At 53.3% G+C, this 15,744-nt stretch overlaps 1 long non-coding RNA gene across 9 annotated transcripts in view; it reads left to right on the top strand.

Annotated features, from left to right (window-relative positions):
- Positions 1 to 11,197: 11,197 nt before the first annotated feature.
- Positions 11,198 to 15,744, top strand: part of LOC133772856 (uncharacterized) — a 168,756-nt gene continuing 164,209 nt past the window's right edge. For 8 of the 9 annotated variants that reach the window (XR_009867823.1, XR_009867827.1, XR_009867828.1 and 5 more), the window contains exon 1: positions 11,198 to 12,088. This is a non-coding gene — a long non-coding RNA (uncharacterized LOC133772856). The remainder of the gene's footprint in view (positions 12,089 to 15,744) is intronic. The other variant, XR_009867825.1, reaches the window with a different exon arrangement.

The following is a 15,744-nucleotide window of genomic DNA, read 5'->3' on the forward strand; positions in this document are numbered from 1 at the left end:
CTTGTAGAGAGTGAGCCGGTGGATAGGAAATATCTCTCTCTCTCTCTCTCTTCCCTCCCTTCCTCCCTCCCCCTCTCTCCCTTTCAAATAAATTTGAAATTTTTTGGAAAAGGAACTGTGTTTCCTCCTGCTAAGAAATACCCCAGATAAAAGTCGGGTAGTTCACAAAGGGTGCTCAAGCCCACACTCTCTGGAGGACACAGTGGGCAGTGCTGTCTCCCTTGAGGACTTGGTAGCCTGTCTAGAACCCCTAGTGGCTGGGGACGTGGCCTCCTGGCTCGGAGACAACTCGTGCCTCACTTAGCAAGTTCCTTGTTACATTTCCTCATATGGAATGGGCGCTTCTGCTGGGAACCATCAGCATCCTGACCGCGAGCTAAGGGAATGAGGAAGTTCACCAAGCGTGACGTGGTCTGGGGCTAAGGCTGCTCTGTGGCTTCATACAGTGCCACAGTGTTGATGAGCATGGAGCCACTGCACCAACGACCAGGTTTGCACACAACAGAAACCTGCCATAAAAGGCATAAACAGGGGCCAGAGCTGGGGTATAGCGGGTAAAGCCACCGCTTGCAGTGCAGGCATCCCATTTGGCCACTGGTTCGAGTCCCGGCTGCTCCACTTCTGATCCAGCTCTCTGCTGTGGCCTGGGAAAGCAGTAGAAGATGGCCCAAGACTTGGGGCCCTGCACCCACATGGGAGACCTGGAAGACGCTCCTGGCTCCTGGTTTCGGATCAGCCTATCTCTGGCTGTTGTGGTCATCTGGAGAGTGAATCAGCAGGTGGAAGATCTTTCTCTCTCTGTCTCTCTGTAACTCTGCTTTTCAAATAAGTAAGTAAATAAATAATCTTTTTAAAAAGTTTTTAAAAAATGAGGTGAAATTCACATAACAATGTTAAGTACTTAAAAATGAACACCCCAGGGGTCAGTGTTGTAGCTCAGCAGATTAAGCTGCTGCCTGAAAAGCCAACATCCCACATAGGCACTGGTTTGAGTCCTCATTGCTCCACTTCTGATCCAGCTCTCTGCTATTGTGCCTGGGAAAGAGCCTGGACCCCTGCACCCACATGGGAGACCTGGATGAAGCTCCTGGCTCCTGGCTTTGGTCTGGTCCAGTCCTGGCCATTGCAGCCATTTGGAGAGTGAACCAGCAGATGGAAGATCTCTCTTTCTCTGCCTCTCCTGTCTCTGTAACTCTGCCTTTTAGTACGACTATAACATTGTACATGCACCACTTCTATGCAGTTCCAAACCATGTCTTCACCCCAAAAGGAAGCCCCATATCCATGGAGAAGCACTGCCTAGCCCCGCCTTCCTCAGCACCTGGCAGGCCCTGAACTTCTTCCCATCTGTGTAAACTTCCTATCCAGATATTTCATACAAATGGAATCATGTGGTTTGTGGCTGGCTTTTTTCCCTTAGCGTGTTTTCAAGATTCTCCCAGGTCACAGCCTATGTCAATACTTCATGCCTTTTTATGGTCAAACATGCTGTTACATGGTCCCAATGCTTTTCTTGGCCGCTCGCGATTTCTTTGAGAATTCGGATTCCATACAAAGAGTTAGCTTTTGATCTGTTTACTTCTAGTTGGTTCCACACAGCTGCAATCGTGCAAGTTCTTGCCAAGAGCTTTGCTTCCTCCCTATCTCGCTCTTTACCTGGCTCTGTTTCGACTGACCCGTGGCTACCTTGGTTCTGCCCGGAGCAGTGTGGGAGACCAGGCCCTATCCCTCATCTCTGTCAGAGCCACTGAGAGGCCAGCCTGGTGTCATCTCCGACTGCTTGGAACTTATAGGCAGGTGACTTTGCAGACTCTGCAAGGCCCTGCATTTAAAACAAACAAACAAACAAACATTTATTTGCTTACTTGACAGCTGGCATTCACTGGTTCTCTCCCCAAATGCCCACCATGGCCGGCACTGGGCTGGGCTGAAGCTGGGAGCTGGGAACTCCATCCATGTGGGTGGCAGAGACTCAGTTACCTGAGTAACAGTGTGAGTGCCGTTAGGATACGAAGAAGCCTGCACATCGGAGCCTGTGGCATGCAACAAAGCAACGCTAATGCGCATTGACCAGCGTTCATTGAGCTCTTACTCTGTGTCAGGCATTGTGAAGGGTCCCTTGAGAGAGGTGTGGTTATTTTTCTCTCTTTCACCAAGCTGGCAGATCAGGGCGGGGGGAGGGGGGGCGGGCGGGGGAGGGGGGCCACACCCAGCAGCTTTGGCTCAGGGGACTCCTGGTTGGATACAGTTTGCATCTGTCAAACCTCAGCCCTCTTGCTGCTCACTCAGGCGTTCACTGACAGACACGGAGGGCCCCCTGCGGGATGTGTGTGCGGGAAGGACCCGGAGATTTCCCCCAAGAGCTGGGGGTAGGGGTAAGGATCTCAGGAAGATACGAAAGGGGTCCTTCAAACGCTCAGGGACCACAGTGAGCAGAGAAGAGCTAAGGCAAGCTCCACACAGGAGGCTGCACTGGAATCAGACCTTCCAGACTAAGCAGGAATTTGCTTGGAGCGAGGGGAGGGAGAAGTGGCCGTGTTGGGGTGTGCCGGCGGAGCAGAGGTGGAAGCATGGGGAGAAGACAGGTGCTTTCAGTCTGAGACCCTGCAGAGAGCAAAGGGGGTGAGAGGGCTGCCGGGAACGCTGGGGGAAGTGGGTGTGGCCGGAGGAGCCCCTGATGTCACCCGAGTGGAGCAAGGTTAACAAGCTGGTGTAGAATAACCCATGCACCGTAAGGGACAGCACTCGTCACGACCCTGCTCAAACTCATTCAGGCCCTGGTGCTGGGTTCTCCCCTGCCCACAGCCCCCAGGCAGCCTCACTCCTGGCGCGTGCCCCCTCCCTTCCCTGGCTCCCGTTCCTCCGCGTGCTGGGACTGTGTCCTCCAGCCTGTGCCTGTAGGGAGCGTGCATCGTCTCCTTTCCATCCAGAGCCAGAGACCAGACCCCACGGAGGGGCACTGAGGGTCCAGCCTAGGGTCCGCGTCATGGCACTGCTAGCTGCCAGTCAATATCTTTTCTTCTTGCTTTATGGAGAAACTCATGCTATTTCCGGTGCCATGTGTGCCGTAGAAAAGACTACCCAGCTGGAGAGGCCCTGTGACTTAATTCTACACACAGAATTCGGGAAAGCTCCAAGATGGTGGAGGTGAGGGTGGTATTACAAACTATTTTGTGCTCCTTCATTTTCTCTTACTGCCTGTATGGGAGAGCATGGGCATGCTGGCTGGAGTTCCAGCAGCCATCTTGGGCTGTGAAGTCACCTTGAAGACAAAAGCCATGCTCCAGGTGGTAGTTCAAAAAGACAAGAGCTCAAGGAACTAGAAAGTCTCTGGGGCTGTACCATCCGCCCATGATGCCTAGGCCCAGTTGTTTTTATAGGCGAGAGAAATGAGATCCTGACTTAAAAGCCTTTGTCACTTCTTCTTCCCAGGAGAGGACATGAGGATGGGAGGTGTGTGAGGATGACGGACCACCAGACCACCGGGAGGCAGGGGTGGGGGAAGTCCCCCAGGGAAGGGTGCTGTCGTACATGGTGACAACCCCACAAGGAGCTGCTGTCACCTGGGAGCTGAGGCCCCGGCCCTGAGCTAACCACCCCGCTTAGATCCCCTCACTTAATCCACACCCAAGTGCGGCCACGAGGGCTCTCTTGGGACCCTGGCTCTTCTCAGCTTACAAAGCAGAGGGAGGCACAGGGCGGGCCCTTTCTCAGGCCATGGAGTTGAGAGTCGGTCTGCAGCCTGGATCTGTGTGACTTGGGGACCAGTCCCTAAGCGTCATGGGAACCTGGAGGAGCTGGGCAGAAGGGAACGCTGGACGGTGACCCCATTACATCTGTGGCTTTGTGTCACCATAAAAGTGAAAGTAAACAGGTCAGAGAAGCTGGTGGAGCCTGGTGGACGAGAGGCAGGAGGACCAGCCAGGCCCTGCAGTGCCTGGGACTGGGCAGGTGCAAGTGGTGCCTGGGAGAAGTGCAGGGGTGCACAACGTGGGGCCAGTGTGCTCAGCTGGGGACACCTCCGGCCCTCGGTCATACAAGAGCGAGGACTCTCATTGGGCTTCACGCTTCTCTTAAGGAGCCACAGTAAAGGGATGCACTTGCTCAAGTCCATGTCTGATGAACTTGGCAGTGGCCATCAGGAACTGTGCCGACTTGTGTTCAATACAATTGAAGTCTTCAATCATGAGCTTTTCAAGAAACAAACCCAAATTGCTTGGGGTATTTGTGCCCTTAGTTGGAGTCGTTTGCGAGAACAATTAGGGGCACAGAGTAACGCGGTGAAAATTAACAAGCTGGCGGTGCTAGTAAGAAAAAAAATCAGTTGGCTGGGTGGGTGCTGTGTCACGGAGGGTGGAGCTGGCCCTTGGGAGGCCTGCGTCCCGTGTCACAGTGCCTGGTTCGAGTGCTGGCCACCCCGCTCCTGATCCAGCTCCCTGTACTGCACACTGGGAGAGGCAGCAGGCGATGGCTCAAATACTGAGGCCCTGCCACCACACAAGAGGTCTGGATGGAGTTCCAGGATGCTGGCTTCAGCCTGGCCCAGCCCCTGTGGCTGCACGTGTTTGTGGAGTGAACCAGCAAATTTAGCATTTCTCTCTCTCTCTCTCTCTGCCTTTGAAGTAGATAAAAATGAAACATTTGTTAAAAAAAAAAAAAATCCCCTAGCCAGACGGTACACCAGAGAACAGGCTTCGTGCAATCACGCGGCAACAAGCATCAGACCAGGGATGGTTCCACCCTGAAAGGTTTTTGTCCGACTGTTTGGAAGCCATCAAGCCTCCGAAACCTCCCAACTACACCAATTGATGCGGAATGATGAGAGCTGTCATTGGCCCCTGCGCACCATGGGAAGACACCAGTCATACCTTCATTCCCATTAGCCAAAAACAGAGGGCGTCCATACTTTGATGCTTAATGCTTTGCTTGATGTTAAGTTTTAGAAGCACAGTCTGCCTTTCGCAGGCTGGAGCAGCTGATACACACGACAACCTGGGAATATCATCCCTGTGTTTGCCGGTGCTGAATCAGCCCAGTGCCGCTCACTCCCTGCTGTCCCCACCCTCCCCCTCGGCCAGGGGAGCCCAGCTCTCTATCATTTAATTGACGTCACTGTCTTTGGTGAGGCTCTCAAAGTGCCCAATACCCCATTTCCTTGCTTCTTTTCACAAGAGAGGTGTCTGCCAGTGCTGCTCCCGGGAACCGCTCCCAGAGGCTGCCCGGGGTTCATCTCCCAGGCCGCCACCAGCTTCCAGGGTCCAGGCACACCCCGCTCTGTTCCCTTCCGACTCAACCTGGCAGTAGCTGTGGCACGTAGGCCTCTCCTGCCTTCTCGAAACCCTCCCTTGTCGGCTTCTCTACGCAGCTTTCTCTGCCTCCCGGTAGGGGAGCACCGAGCCCGCTGGTGGTCTTCCTGTCTGTGTTCTCTTTCTCATCCAGGCAGGACTTCAAGAACTCCCCAGTGCCCCCCGACGTTGCCTTCCTCCAGAATTCCAGGCTCCTGAACATGTCGGTGGCGGTCTGACACTGCCAAAGCAGAACCAGCAGTTTCTTCCCTGCCCATGGCCTTCACGGGGCATCTCTCAGTTGCACAAACCAGAAATCAAAGGGTTATGCTCAGTGAGCCCCTCCCTATCACTGGCCCAGACCTAATCCATTCCACCACTCTCCTACTGCATGGAGCCACTCCAATTGGTCTGTATCGGCTATACCCATCAGACCCCCCCCCCCCCCCCCAGCCAGGGGACCAGCTGGAGTCCCTTGCTTCTACTGGATGCCACACAACGGCTCCACCCTTAACGGTGAGAGTTATCCTTGGAGAATTCAAATCGGACCCTGTCCATTTCCTGTTTATGAATTTCTTCCACTGTACCCTGAAGGCACAAAATGCCAGCTCCCCACCCCAATCATCTGTCCCTGCTGGGTCCCACGCAGAGGCCAGGCTGGCCTCTTTCAGGCTCCGTTGTGCCCCGGGGGTCTTCTCTGGCTCCCGCCTGCCACTCAGATCCCAGCTGAAGGCGCCCCTCCCGCGTGCCCTCCCTGGGCCAACCTGCTTCCCTCTGAACTGATGCTAGCTTTTCACACCGTCCCTATCCCTGGCTTGCATTTTTCTCCTGTGCTTATTTTCTGTCTCATTCTCCCAGAATAAAAGCTGCATGAGAACAGGAACTGTCTGTCTGTCTCTCTCTGCTGTGGTCTCCCCCAGGACCTGCGTCAGAGCTTGGCGTCTGGAAGGCATTTGTTAAATACTTGGTGCATGATTGAGTAACAAGCTTCCTGTCGTTTGCTTCAAATATTCTGGCATCTTCTTTATTACTGGCTGCTATGTTGAGTAACGTTTCTAAGACCTTGCAGTTGATGCCAAGGCGCTCAATTTTTAAAAGATGACACGTAGTATTCAAAATACTAGACTGTGGAGTGTACTCTGCGGCCCAAGTCCTTTATGGGTGGGCAACTTTCAAATAACTAACGGCACAAATCTGGCTTTTACCAGCCAGAGCCCTCGCCGAGGTGTAGAGGCGGTATTTACGAATGTTCGAGGCACTTCATGGATATTAACTTTTAACCTCACTTTGCCCCGTGAGTAGGGAGCCCTTGTGGTCTCCATTTTGCAACTGGGCTGCGCGTATGAATTGGTGTGTCACGAGTACCCACGCTCTGAGTGGTTCAGCTTTGCTGTCAGATGTCAGCTCAGGGTTTCTCAGGGCAAAATCAAGAGCTCAGACAGGCTGGGCTCGGGTCCGGAGGCTTTGGGGGAAGTCGACTTGCAAGCTCGTTCAGGCATTGTCAGGATCTGCTTCCTTGTGCCTTTGCACCCAAGGTTGCTGGCTGCTAGGTGTTTCTCTCTGCTCACAGATCCCCTGTCTTCCAGATCACGTGACACCCCCCCCCCCCCCCCCCCGACACACACAACCTGGAATTTTCTTCCATCCAGAGAAGACTCGCCGCTTTCAAAGAGCTCACCTGATCGCATGAGGCCCGCCCATCTATCTTCCTAACCTGGCGGTCAGTGGACTTGAGCTTTAACTCCTTCTGTAGAGATACCCCGAGAGCAGTGCCCGGATTGGCGTCTGATTGAATCAGCAGGGGCAGGAATCAGGGAGGAGCGTGTTTAGAATTCTGCCCAGCACACTGAGGTTCTGGGAAGTTGTGTGATTTGCCCAAGCTCACAGAGGAGGCTGGACCGGAACCAAAGCATTCCGGCCCCCAGCATCCCTGATGAGTGACACGCTAGGCGGATCCAGCGTGCCTAGGGAAGTCCTGCTGGACCGAGCAGGTGAGGTGCATGGCTATCTTGCTACAAGGATTGTGACTGCCCAAGTGCTTCACCCACCCACTCCCCCTGCCCCCGGACAGAACTGAAGGTGAACGAGACAGATTGCACGTGGATCAGCCCAGAGGGAGCGGGCGCTGAGGCACGGCGGGTTAGGCTGTCATCTGTGACGCCTGCGTCCCACCCAGGAGTGGTTGTTCACGTCCCACTGCTCTGCTTCCGATCCAGCTCCCTGCTAAGGCACTTGGGAAAGCGGCCCAGTGCTTTGGTCCCTGCCACCCGTGTGAGATCCAGGCTCTCGGCTTCTGGGTCCTGGCTTCAGCTTGGCCTAGCCCTGAATCTGTGGATGGAATCTCTCTCTCTCTCTCTCTTTCTCTCTCTCCCCCCTGCCCACAGCCTCTGTCACTCTGCCTTTTAAATAAATAAAATAAATATTTTTTAAAAAAATGGATCAGATACTTCAGCCAAAAAGACAAATACCATATTTTCCCTGATCTGTGGTAACTAATAGAGTACCAAAAAAGTGTATAATTTTTTGCATTGCAATCTGCATATCTGCATAAAATTATTCCTTTTCCTAAACTGTTGCGAGGAAATGCCTTAAAGTCTAAATGAACGTAATTATTATCTTGTAACCACCTAGGAAATATTTAGGTGTCACATTGTCATTGGTGCTATTTCATTGAAAGAAGTTATGAATGACTAATTCACAAAAAATGTGTATGGGTAAAATGGTCATATATACATTCAATTATTTTTTATAGCTGTTGTCTATCTTCCCACTAGAGTCTTTTTTTGCTTTTGTTAAACTTATTTGGTGATTAAGCCTTTTTACTGTGATGTAAATTTAAAATATGATATTTCAAAAACTAAAAAAAAAATGGAGAAGGGAGGGAGGGTGGAAGGGAGGAAGGGAGGGAATATCATTATGTTCTTAGACTTGTATAAATCATTTTGAACAGATTCAATATTAAAATCGAAAACATTTAATTCAATATTAAATTAAAATATAAAAAATGACAAAGATGAATCAGACCGTAGGATGCCTCACTGTTTCCCACCAGTCGGCACCATTCTAGGATTATGCTGCCCACAGAGCCTGGTCACCTGTTCAGACCCTTTTGTCATCAGCATGAGTGAGACCAAGACAAGCCACACGAATAAGAATGTCCTATGCAATGCTACTTAGACCACATGTAATCCACACAGATGATGTGCGTGCAAGCCGAACCCCGCCCTGTTTGCATTTCAGTTAGGGCAATGCCTCCATCTTATACAAGAGGCTGGTAACATGGGAGGGGCCTGGCTAACGGACTCCTCGCTGGCCACCGCCGCCCACTCACTAGGGGAGTCGCTCTGTGTGGGTGCTCATGCTCTCACTTGTGCACTGCATTCACACCTCTGCTTGACTCTCTATCTCTGTGGAATAAAGAGGAAGGCTCACAGGCCCACGGCACAGCCTTCCAGCTAGGTCTCGACACAGCGGGCTCACCCCTGTGTGTTCAGGAGCGCGAGGGGCACACTTCCGGCTCCGTTACTGTGAGCCGGCTACGTTGGTGGGAACTCTCTGGAACACCCTGTCTTCACACTGTACTCTGGCTTTCACCCTCCCCACGCTAATACCCTCTCCCTACCTTCCAGCCCAGGCAAGAAGAGATGGGGGGTGGAAGTTCATTCAGGAATCACGACTCACATTGGTGGCCTGATCCAATGAAGCAGTGCACGGAAGGCCACAGTTCCTGACCCTCCAGGGTGGCAGCTCAAATCACTGCTTTCGGAGAAGGCCTGGCTTCCAGAATGTTCCGGAAGGTTCCTCATAAGTGTAAGAAACCACAGCCAAAGCGACAAGAGGACTCGGTCACCACTTGGAGCCCCTGTTTCTAAACCATTTCAAGTTTCTTTCATTCATCCCTGTTCCCTCCCTCCTCTTTAACTTTTTTCTTTTTCTTTCTTCTTCTTCTTCTTCTTTTTTTTTTCAGTTCTCCCAGGGATTAGTGAGTTGACAATAAAAGTCTTGCTTTGGCTTAGTGGGTGGAGCCACTGCCTGTGGTACCAGCATCCTGTGTGGGCACATGGTTCGAGGCCTGTCTGCTCCACTTCCGATCCAGCTCTCTGCTGGTGTGCCTGGGAGAACAGCAGAGGATGGCCCAAGTGCTTGGGCTCCTGCACCCATGTGGGAGCCTGGAGGAAGCTCCTGGCTTCTGACTGGCCTGGCCTAGCCCTGGACATTGTAGCCATTTGGGGAGTGAACCAGCTGTTGGATGATCTCTTGCGCTCTCTCTCTCTCTCTCTCTGCCCTCTGCCTTGTCGAATACATAAATAAATCTTAAAAAAAAAAAAAACAAAAAAATTCGGGGCCAGCGCTGTGGCACAGCGGGTAGGAGCCCTGCACTGGCATCCCATATGAGCACCAGTTCAAGTTCCAGCTGCTCCACTTCCAATCCAGCTCCCTGCTGTGGCCTGGGAAAGCAGTGGAAGATGGCCCAAGTCCTTGGGCCCCTGCACCCACATGGGAAACCCAGAAGAAGCTCCTGGCTTTGGATCAGCGCAGCTCCAGCTGTTGCAACCATGTGGGGAGTGAACCATTGGATGGAAGACCTCTTTCTCTGTCTCTACCTCTCTGAGTAACTCTCTTTCAAGTAAATAAAATAAATCTTTTTCTTTTTTTAAAGTATTCTTCTAGGGGACGGCACTATGGCTCACTTGGTTAATCCTCTGCTGTGACGGCCATTTGGGGAGTGAACCAATGGAAGGAAGACCTTTCTCTCTGTCTCTCTCTTTCTCACTGTCTAACTCTGTCAAAAAAAAAAAAAAAGTCTTCAAAAGTCAAAAGCTAGGCAAAGGCTGGCTCTTCACAAAAATGGACAGGTATAACCACCCCTGAGCTCTGCTCCAATTGTCCCTGCACAACCCCTGGTCCGTGCACTTTTCTCACCGTGTAGCTGTGGCCCATCCCCTTGTGGATGGCGGGAAGGAGGCGTGCTAAAGTCAGCCCCTGGGGCTGCAATCCTGCCCCCTCTAGCCTTAAAAAGTACACACTTCGGTGAGTGGCACTGCAGCTGCCCCTGAAGGCAGAGACTGCCGGCTTGGCACCATACTGGAAAGAAACAAACCCGCAGGGAGTAAGATCGGACCAATTAGCTGAACTGCTACATCCAGGGGTTGCTGGAAGCCCTTGATATCATCAGATGGGAAACGCCCTGTGACTTCTGGCTCAAAGGTCAGGGGTGGAGAAGAACAAATGAGTGTTTTTGTCTGTAATTGCAACCCAGCGGTAACTGGAGCTTGACCCCTCCAGGTCAAGGTCAGCCCCACAGGGCTCTGCATCCATCCGGTTCACCTGGGGCTTCTGTCTTCCTCCAAAATGTGACTTCTTCCTACGCTCTATGGGCTGTAGGGTATCGGAAGCTGGCCCACTGTGCACCAGGTCCCAGGTCAAAAACAGCTTTCCGGGCTGGGTCTCCAGCCTGCGGTGCACCACCCAGGAGTACCTGAGCTCAGTTCCCAGCTCTGGCTCCTGGCTGCAGCTTCCTGTTAATGCAGACCCCGGGGAGCAGCAGGTGAGGGCTTCAGTGGCATGGATGTGCAAGACCTGGTTTGAGTTAGCTCCTGCCTCCCGGCTGCAGTCTAGCCCAGTCCTGGCTGCTGTGGTCATCTAAAGAGGGAACCTCTCTCTGTCTCTCAAATAAAATTTTAAAAATATGTTAAAGGCTTTTGGGGTTCATGCATGACCTGATGTGTGTCAGCCCCCCGCCTTCGCCCCCCAGAAAGCAATCCCAGGTGGCCCTTTGTAGTTTGTCCTGTGGCTGCTGGGCACCTCCTGGATTCTGCTGTCCCTGGGCGCTTCCCATATTTAAAAGACGCAGAGGCCGAGGCCGTGGAAGACAGCCCCGCCCTCTGCATCATTCAAAAAGAAAACCGGGAGGCAGAAGCCGCTCACAGTTCTCGGCCGGAAACATTCACCGACCATATTTGAAAGTTAGGTTACTATACCTCCGTTTAACTCCTCGCAACTTTACGGTTGCAAACTAGCACATCCTGAAGGCTGGGGGATGTAGAGAAAAGTCGTAAATCACGTCAGCCTAAAAAATACCAGGGCACGCGTCCACGGAGCAGCTTCGAAGCGATGATGATTTTAGAACCTGCCAGTAGCCGGGTCAGAGGAACACACGCAGAAGGAAACACGCACTGAATCGGTATCCTCAGGGCCAAGCAAACGCCGACGCCTTAACGATGCAGGCTCTCTTCCTCCTTCCTTGGACGACTTGGAAAAGCACCGGAGTTTCACACAGGAGCCTCGCCAGGCTTCATAGATGGGCAGTGCGGATTTGCAATCGGAACGCCCGTGAGAAGCATGCATTTTATTTTCCAGTGGCTCTCAAGACTCCTAGATGGAGCGTTTCCCCCCAGGGGCAGGTGATCCTGGGGTTACAGGCGTGCACCAGGGGTCAGCGTTTGGGTCTCTGTGCCAGAGACAGGCAGGCTGCTCTTCCCGGAAGGGCTGCAGAGACCCTGGGAACCGGACCAGCCCAGCTCACAAGAATGCAGAGAATGTCGGGAGAGGAAGTGGTGGCTGTGAGTCAGCATGAATCATCTCGTTCCAATGAGGTGTGCGCCTTTTTTTTTTTTTTTTTTTTTTGGTCTTGATTGTGTGGACATCGTTGGAAATGGAGGGAACTAAGTGACTGGATGGCTGCTGCTTTTTAAGTTTCCAAGGGACATTGCTGACATAGATTGCCGGAGCTGGTGCATGTCTTCGGATCTCCACAGCACCAGCACCGTTCCTGGCAAGGTGGAGCCCCCAGCTTCTCCCTGGTATGTTTCTGTCATTTTATTATTATTATTATTACTATTATTATTTTGGTCATCATCTCCACTGTTGGCCTGAGCCTGAGCTGTGCTCCAGCTCTGGGCTTGCTGGAGTGGATGTTGCATTTTGTTCAGAATTGGGAAAGATGTCATTTTAAGCAAAGGGGCTCCTTCTGCTGCACCCTGACTGTGGGAGGGGTCTCTCTGAGTTGTCTTGAGAGAGACAGCAGTGTTGGAGGGAAAACACCCACCCAGAGAGTCCTCCGTAGAAGCCCGGAGCGAGGTTCAGGGAGGGAGGTGGGTGACTGTGTGCTAAGTCAGGGGTGCTGAGGTCGGGCTAGCTTCCGCTTCTCAGAGCTGCAGGAAAGACAGCCCGTGAGCAAGCTTCTGGCGCGTGGTCCCAGCTGCCCAATTCCAGGGCGAAAAAAGCCGTAGGAAGGCAGCATTGTGGCTTCCTTCTCTTGATGGGTCTGAATGACCCCAGGGCATTATTTTATGTCCTTTCCTTTCATGCTGAAAGTCGCAAACCTTGTTAAAATCAGAAAGAAAAGAAATATTGGGGGACTGGGGCTGGGGGCTGAGGTCGCTCGGAGGTGGAGGATGGGGGGGTGGTGGGTTCATGGAGGCCCAACTTGACCTTGAGCCGTGCTGCTCGAGCTGTTACTATTCTGATGAGCTTTACTGTCAAGTAAAATACAGGAAACAATTTTTTTAATGTCATTCTGGTTACTGTAAATGAAACGGTTAAGATGTCATAAATACCTTATGATAAACATTTTTTGAATTTGCTTAAAAAGCAGTGGGCAGGGCGTGACCCGGAGCTTTTTCAGTGCAGTCATTTGAGTGTGTGGGCTTGCTGAGCTAATAATGAGTCAGCGCCCGCTGGCTAAAATTGGTGCAGCTCCGATCGGGTCTGATCTGCCCTTGAGTGCAGCCTGGACCCAGGGAGACCTGGCTGTTTGGTCTTTGATTAAAAAATCACCTCCCCTCTTTTTTTTTTTTTTTGCGTTTCCTACCTTGGGTCTGGCCCCTCTGTGCTGCAGCCCAGGGGTCTGTGATGTGTCAGTAACCCAGGCCTCCCTGGGCTGTTGTTAATGACTTTGAGATTCTGCCTTTAGCGGAAGGAGAATCCGGGAGTTTATGGAGGGCGGAAGCGGTGTAGGGCTACAGGCACCGCTAGTGACCTGTGGTGACCTGCTACTGTGTGTCACCCTCAGCCAGGCCCTGGGTGGGAGAGTCGGGGGGGGCAGGGACTTCTGAGCTGGCACTGTGCACGTGCTGTGGAGCGCACGCAGGTTTGGTGGGCTTCGGATTGGAAAGCAAGGTTGTGCGGACCAAAGCGTCCTGAGCACCTCACTCTCCTTGGAGATACAATGGGAGGGGTGTTGAACAACATTTCAAAAACGAAAGCGCTGAAGCTGCAGATCAGTAGCCGGGTGGCAAAGGCGGCTCCGTGTGCACCCTCCTCCCCCATGGCAGGTTCTGTGCGGCCTGCTCAGGATCGTGTGTGTGTGTGTGTGTGTGTGTGAGTTTAGGTAACCGTGGGTGGGGTCTAAGCTCTCCACATCACAAGTCCTGCCACACCCTGATGCCACAAAGCTCAGATAGTGTGGTGACAGGGGCGCGCAGGGGCCAGGCTGATGATGGGTCCCAAATCTCGCCTCGCAGGGCTGCCACAGGCACCTGTCAAGTGCCCAGGACAGGGCCTGGAAGGAGAAGGGACTCCATCAGCCCGAACCCTCCAAGGGTCTCTTATGTGTCTGGCCTCTGAAGGCATTCGGGCTGTGGTGCAGACTCTCGAGAAAGATCCTGTGATTCCAACATAGGCAACCATTGTTCTGAGACCCCCAGCGTCAATCAGAGCCCTTGGCAAAATAGACGCCAGGTGTTTCCAAGGTGGGAGACCAGCCCTGTTTGTCTCTCGGAGAGCGACTGTTTTAAGTGCTCAGAGAAGCTCCGCCTTGATGGAGACCAGAGCCTGCAACAGGCAGCGTGCCCCAGGGTTCCCCGTGCTGTGGATCCGCTCTCTCCCAGTGTCCAAGGACGTGCCATCCCGGACGGGGGCTCAGCCCCAGGCCTGTCTTTAGGTGCACCTGCCGTGGGGAACTGGCGTCCAGGTGGCTGGTATCCTTGGCAGTATCGATTGTGCTCTTCCGGAAGTGTGGAATCTGGGCAGACATGTGGGTGCTGGAGGTCGAGTCACCTTTTACTGCCAGGGACGAGCCCAGGGTGACCCAAAGTTATCCCTTTGCAAGCTGGAAAAAAGTCATTTAAAAGGGCAAGGAAGTGAGGCTAGTGGAGTGTGTATTAACAAGGTCTGCAGCCTGGTGGCTTTCCCAGCCCCTAGAAGGAGCTGATCTTACATGGAGGTGTGGCCGAGGAGAGGAACGCGTGGGGCGTCTGCTGCGCCGACCTGGTCCCTGTCACAAGCTGCCACGTGGTGCATATCGGGCAGGTTTCTTGACGTCTTGGTGCCCGGCCTTCCTGACTGGGAAATGAGGGGGAGGGCAGCACCGGGCCATGAGTTCTTGGCGAGATCTGTGCTCCGTACCCAGGGACAAGGGGGACCCCCAAGAGAAAAGCAGCTCCCACCTTTTTCAGCCCCAAGCACGCAGCTGGAACCTCCCAGGATTTCTCTCCCCCCTCCCTCCCCACCACACCCACCCTGGAAGACAGAAAGAGGACTCACTTGAGGTCCAGGACCCCCCAGCGGGTATCAGGCATAGGCAGGCAGCTGCTCCAGGGAGTGCTCTGCGCTGGGGACGCCCCACCCAGGCACGCAGGCAGGAGAGGGGCAGGAGACCAGGCGGGCTTCTGTGTGGGACCCGTGCAGACTTCGGCCACGGGCCAGAGCTTCCCAGTGGAAGCAGCAGCCGCAGTCGCCTCGTCGTCATCTGGACGTTGGTTGTTGAAAATCATCGCAGTGCGTGGAGATGAGTCATAGTGAAAATATTCAAGGGGATACACTGAAGACGCCATCCAGGGCCAACCTGCATGGCCGGGGCCTTGTGATTATGAAGATAATTCCAGACCGTGCACCTGTCCTGCCAAGGGTCCAAAGGAAGCAGCCCAGTGTCCTTGGGAGCACGCTGGCCTTGACCCTGGCTTGTCAGTGTGCAGCAGGGAACGCCCTGGGTGTCTGCGTTGTGAGAGCCCAGTCTGAATGCTGAGAGCTGTTTGCACCATGGTGTTGACTGGTGGGGCTTTCCCTGTAACTGACTGATGCCTGCACATGCGCTAGAATCAAGAGTCCCCCCACTCCCACCCACAGTGCCAAGGGCAACGTCAGGGCCGTGCTTGGCCCGGGGCCCAGGGGCAGGGACTGGGTTCCCTACAGGTTCTTGAAGGCTCTGCTTGGACGACAGAGCTCAAGCAAGCAAAACCCAAGAAGGGATCAGAAAGACTTGGGCTTGGGGCCCGCTGGGAGGAGGAGCGGCCGGGATGCCTGCTGGCCTCGAAAGATTTCTTCTGCTTGAGACAGAAAAAAAGATGCTACTGCCTTTTGTGTGATCAGAAAGCTCAAGGCCACGACGATCTTACCCTTCTTGGTTTTCCTGCTTCTCTTTTGCCCTGCAAGGGAGGGCTACCCTGACAGAGACTGTAGCCCTTCCCTCTGCTCCCGCTCTGTTAGCAACTCACTGCACTGAAAATCACACATCGGG

The sequence above is a fragment of the Lepus europaeus genome, chromosome 13 (genome assembly GCF_033115175.1).
Source record: "Lepus europaeus isolate LE1 chromosome 13, mLepTim1.pri, whole genome shotgun sequence".
NCBI classification, from domain to species: Eukaryota; Metazoa; Chordata; class Mammalia; order Lagomorpha; family Leporidae; genus Lepus; species Lepus europaeus.